This window comes from Thunnus thynnus, chromosome 16 (assembly GCF_963924715.1).
Source record: "Thunnus thynnus chromosome 16, fThuThy2.1, whole genome shotgun sequence".
Taxonomy (NCBI): domain Eukaryota; kingdom Metazoa; phylum Chordata; class Actinopteri; order Scombriformes; family Scombridae; genus Thunnus; species Thunnus thynnus.
Genome location: NC_089532.1, coordinates 27,950,928 through 27,956,268, shown reverse-complemented (window position 1 = coordinate 27,956,268; position 5,341 = coordinate 27,950,928). Strand labels below are relative to the sequence as shown.

At 39.6% G+C, this 5,341-nt stretch overlaps 1 long non-coding RNA gene across 1 annotated transcript; it reads left to right on the top strand.

Annotated features, from left to right (window-relative positions):
* Positions 1-575: 575 nt before the first annotated feature.
* Positions 576-5,121, top strand: LOC137199980 (uncharacterized). Its single transcript, XR_010931895.1, has 3 exons — positions 576-663; positions 4,678-4,786; positions 4,929-5,121. It is a non-coding gene; the product is annotated as an uncharacterized lncRNA (long non-coding RNA).
* The last annotated feature ends 220 nt before the right edge of the window (positions 5,122-5,341 follow it).

Genomic DNA, 5,341 nt, shown 5'->3' with positions numbered 1-5,341 from the left:
GTTTGTGTTTGACCATTCAGCAGCAGTGCAAATAACTCCTATATATAAAGGAGATAGCTCCTATTGTAGAGGCACTGTACTGTTACACAGAAAAAAATAATAAACCCTGGTTTCTCTGTGAAGGTTCAAAGCTCCTGACAAAGTACTACTATATTATAAACTCAAGCAGACAGGTCTGTGGGGCCAGGGACTTTGTTCAGTGATGTATATTTCATCATCTGCACATGTCCAGTAGACACTGAAACTATTAAGTTTCAAAACTTTTCAGACCAACATTTGTGACCACACAGACTGTACAAGTGCGCCAACTGTACATGCACCAGAAAAGCAATATGGACGCTTGTTTCGAAGAGATGCTGTGCGAAGAGATCCACCGGTATCCACATCTGTATAATTTGACTATGAAAAGCTACAGAGACACACAAATGGCATTAAAGTCCTGGGCAGAAATCGCTCAAACCCTAGGAAGAGATTGTAGGTTAATGAACCCAGGAATATAAAAGGAAAAGTTTAATTCTTTCAAAAACATTGATTCCTTTTGACCTAACAGTGTGTCTGTGTGTGTCTAAAGGCACAAGGATGTCAAGGAAACATTGGACAGAAGTAAAAACCCAGCCTTCTCACCACCAGCCATGTGAGGAAAATGAATTGACGGCAGAACAAGTGAGTATTCAATTTGAAAGTGTGTAATTTTCATATATCTGATAGGAATAAAATTATTCCCCTTAAAAGTTGGAGGCCAGTTTTCTCTCCACGCAAAGTAATTAATTAGTGATCAATGCGGTCCCTCAAAAGAGCACCAAAGGATCCTCCTTGTCCAAAAACACACCTCCTAGCTAGAAGTTTTACACTGCTTTGTCTGTCTCTTCCTCTTTGCTCATGCTCTTTGGGCTGTTGCTCCTCTTCTACTTTTTGCCTTCCCGACCACTGCTGCTTCTTCTGTTACTCTCTGCCCTGCAGCCAGGATTGCATCTATTTTTATCATGTAGTAAAAAGACTTTTCAAAGGACTCTTCTTAGTTTAGAGCTCCATGCATCCAACTCTGCAGCCTGTCGCTGAATGCACTGAGACACTTCTCTGCTGTGTTTTACTGAACCCACTGCAATGGTTCTCATCTGGCTGTTACTCCGGCAACACAAGGGCCACTGAGTCTGCTTCGCCTTGCTCGGCACTTTCCGGGCAGCTCCTCATCATCAACCCTTCATCACCAAGGAAACAGTAGGAAAACCATCTACCATGCTCCTGTCTCAGAGTTGATGCAAAGAGCTATTCAAAAATTGAATTTTTTTTGGCTGGAGTTAGAGTCTTGGCCCCTCATCGCGTTTGTGACTTGTTTTTGATAATATTCATTTATTCATGCTGTTGGCAATAACTTCTTAATTTAATTAATCCATTCATTCATGCATGCATAATTAATTATTAATTAATTAATCAATGGACGTGGTGCCCCCATTAATTTTATGAGTGCTTAATATTAATTTCCAAGTGTAGTGTTATTCCTGCAAGATTAAATCTGCGAGACAGGTTTTTAAAGGCCCAGAAACAGCTGAAGGGAAGGAGCCGGTGATGCAGGCGGGAGTGGATACATACCTCCCTTTGATTCTATGCTGGATTGGCTCTCTGGCTTCATAAATATCGTACCACACGCTAAGTAAGGTAGTGTCAATACAAGCTAGCCACTTCTTAGCAAGGTAGCTAGTGGTTAGCAATGTAGCTACAGCTATAGCATAAGTGTACACATGATTAGTTTGGCATGGAAACTATTTTATTTCTCTAAAATTTGACAAGTCTTTGGAGGGTAGGTTTAACATCAATTTTCAAAAATGTTTTAATTTTCAAAGACAACACAACTTTTGTTCCAAAACAAAGTTTTATGATGCACTTCACAAAGTATATCACAGCATGTAGCACAGCAAATATCAGCCACCCAAAACTTCTTGTCTCATTAGTACATGGTGATAGAGTTATTTAGTGAAATAGACCTCTTCTAACAACAACAACCTGCCATGGTACACTTCCCACAGGTGCTTGAAAGAAAGTCATGAGGTTGTCATGTGTAGACAGCTGCCTTGGATCCAGATGGTCGCTGTCCTCTTCCATGTACTGCCTCCACTCTCCTGGCTGGATGTCTCCAGTTGGGGTTGTACTGTCCATATAATTAGCTGAAATGTATCTTTAGACTTAGAACCACCAAATTATCTTTAAAAAGGTCAGTTCACTCAGGCACTGTCTTTGTAAGTAGTAAGCCTGCAACTAAAGCTTTTCAGACATAGAATATATAACATTTCTAGATTCATCTAACTGAGTGATGCCGTTTTGCCTTTCAGACAAGAGTTTTGCTGGATATTCATTTATTCATCAGCTGGCATGAATGAATTGATTATTTGAATATATAGAGGGAGATTGGTCTGATCATTACTGTGAGAGGGTTTTTTAACACTCATTTGCCTCGGTCACACCTTGAGGGGAAAATAGTTAGACTGATCAAATTTGAAGAGAATCTCCTCAACAACCTAAAATTGGCTCTTTCACAGCATTTCATAGTTTATTGAACTGATTTTATATTTTTTTGGGCATTAAGATTGAGATATTACATTGATTACAGTGACCTTAGAAGATGCAGATTTAATGTCTCTCTATGCATGTTTTACCTTGTGCTGCTCCAGCCTTTATGTTGATCGGATGGAATTCAAATTAGACTTTGAAAGAGATACAGAAATGTTACAGGTTTGACCTCCTAAGATTGCTGTCATGACTTCTAGGTAAATGTGACTCGTGTGTAGACCAACGTATTAAATTCCCATCACATTTACAAGGTACATGTCTGAAAGGGGCATAAGACAAGCCTTTTCAATTGGGGAGTCTTCTTTACATAACCAACTAATCAAACTAGTCAAGAAAAAGAACTAATAGTATCTCTCTTATGCAGAGATTATTTTTAGTGGTGCTGGTAAGGAAATAAACCAAACATCAAAACTACCCAAGGATCAAGGAAACTTTATTGTCGCATGCAGCAGGTACAACTACAGTGAAATTAAAACTGATCAACTGATCAACTGTGCTGATAAAAACAGTATGACCTTTCAATAAATACACAATAACATTTTCTAAAAAATAGAATATAAACAATACTTTAAAAAGTATAGAAATAAGTATAAAATTGTGCAATTTTGCAAATACACTAATTAAAAACAGCTAAAAGTAGTCCTTCCCTGAGCCAGGATGTGCAACCAGACAACCATGCAGCAAAAGCTGTGAGCAGAATGTTAAGAGTTTATAGCCTATATATGGTTTATAGTTTACAGCCTTATAGTATAGCTTGGGGGAAGAAACTTCTTCTCAACCGCTCAGTTCTTGCTTTGAGGGAGCAGATACATCTGCCAGAAGGTAATCATTGGAACATACCATGATTGGGATGTTGTAGGTCTTTGATAATCTGGTCTGCTTTGGATCTACACCGCCTGGTGTAGATGTCCTGGAGGGAGGGCAGAGTAGTACCAGGGATGCACTCTATGCACCTTATCACCCTGTGCAACGCCTTTTTGTCCTGAGAGAAGCAGTTACCAAACCAGTCTGTGATACAAACAAAGAGCACCAACTCAATTGTAGCAGTGTAGAACGTTTTTTGCAGCACTGAGCAGATTTTCTCAGCCACCTAAGATGGTACAGGTGTTGACTTGCTTTCTTCACCAACATAGTGGTGTGCATGGACCAAGTCAAATCCTCTGAGATGTGCACACCCAGATACTTATAACTGCTCACAGTCTCCACCTTAGTCCCATGTATCTCAAGTGGTACGTGCTGTGTCCTCTGCCTTTCCCTTCTGAAGTCCACCAAGTCTCCTTTGTTTTGGAGACTGAAGCTAAGGGTGCATATGCTGGATGTACAACTGCTGACCACCTGTCGTCTGTCTGTTATGAAGGTTTGTATCCAGGAGCAGAGTGAAGAGCTCAGCCCCAGGCTCCTGAGCTTAGTGTCCAGTCTATGGGGGACTATGGAGTTAAAAGCCAAGCTGTAATCAATAAACATCAGGCGTACATAGTTCCCCTTACTAATGTCCAGATGGGGGAGGGTGATGTAGAGTACATGGGAGATAGCATCGTTTGTACTCCTGTTTGGGTGGTAAGCAAACTGCAGGGGATAAAGGAAGCTGGGTAGTGATGATACCCATTTTTACCATTTCCCATTCTTACACAGGTAGGCAGACAGTGGTGACCAAGACAAGTCACAATATGACCAAATTTAAGATGAGTTTGGGTCTGAACTGGACGACTGCCTTCAGCTCTGGTGAAATGACAGCTGAGTGTCTTGTGGCTGTGTTAAACAAGCAGATTAAATCAACACTGCACACATTTACTTCAGTGCTTTGCTGGAAATCTGGCTCTCCCAGTGGACCTAAATGAAGCTATTCAGAGAGGGAGGATGAGATAAGGCAGGAGGAGGGGGAGCTTAGCTTGAGGTTTTGCTGGAGGATCAGATTTAGGCTGTATAGAACTCTGTGGAGGCACTCAAACCTGAAGGCCATACAATGCATTCCTGCTTTCATTTCACTGACATAAATATTCATGATGTTTCTATGACAGGTAGGGCTGTGGGACAGAGAAGGTAGGTCAGACTGTCACTAGGTTGAATATGATTTTTCATCATGTTCTTAATACATTTCTTTCTGCCTGTAAGACATATGGTGCTATTTTACATCATATGAATGCTGGATCGAAAGCATTTTAGAAGACCTCTGGACTGGACGTCTAGACTGATTAACCAAGTAACACCCGACTGTTGAAATGTGAGTATAAATTTAAAGATCTGGTATTATGGCCCTTTTGGACTCATTTTTTAAATAAATACTGAGTCTGTTATAAACACATCTATGACATTTTATTCACCTAAAGTTGTTCAGATTTCTCTAAATTAATCTTTCCTTACAGCCCAGATTCCCCTCTGTACTCCAGCAGACTCTTTCCAAAGCTATTTATATAAAAATATGACACAGTTATATACACATCTGACTCTGATATAACTAAAATTCAAAGCTCTCTGCAATCAGAATTTTCTTTTGTTCAAAAATGTTTTTTAAATAACTATCTTATAATAAACAAGCAGATGTCTTGCAGCATGTTATTTCATATTAGTTATAATCTTAATCATTCACCTGCTGAGTTGGCTATTCATTTTACTGATGGGTCTCCACTTATTAAAGTTGATAAAATACTTGGGAATGATTGTGAATTTTCTTTTAGGCCTCATATTGATTTTATTAGGAATAAAATAAATGCTAGTTTCAGAACACTTTGTCCTGATGTGTCCTTACCCCACATGTCATTGTTTGATGTACGACACA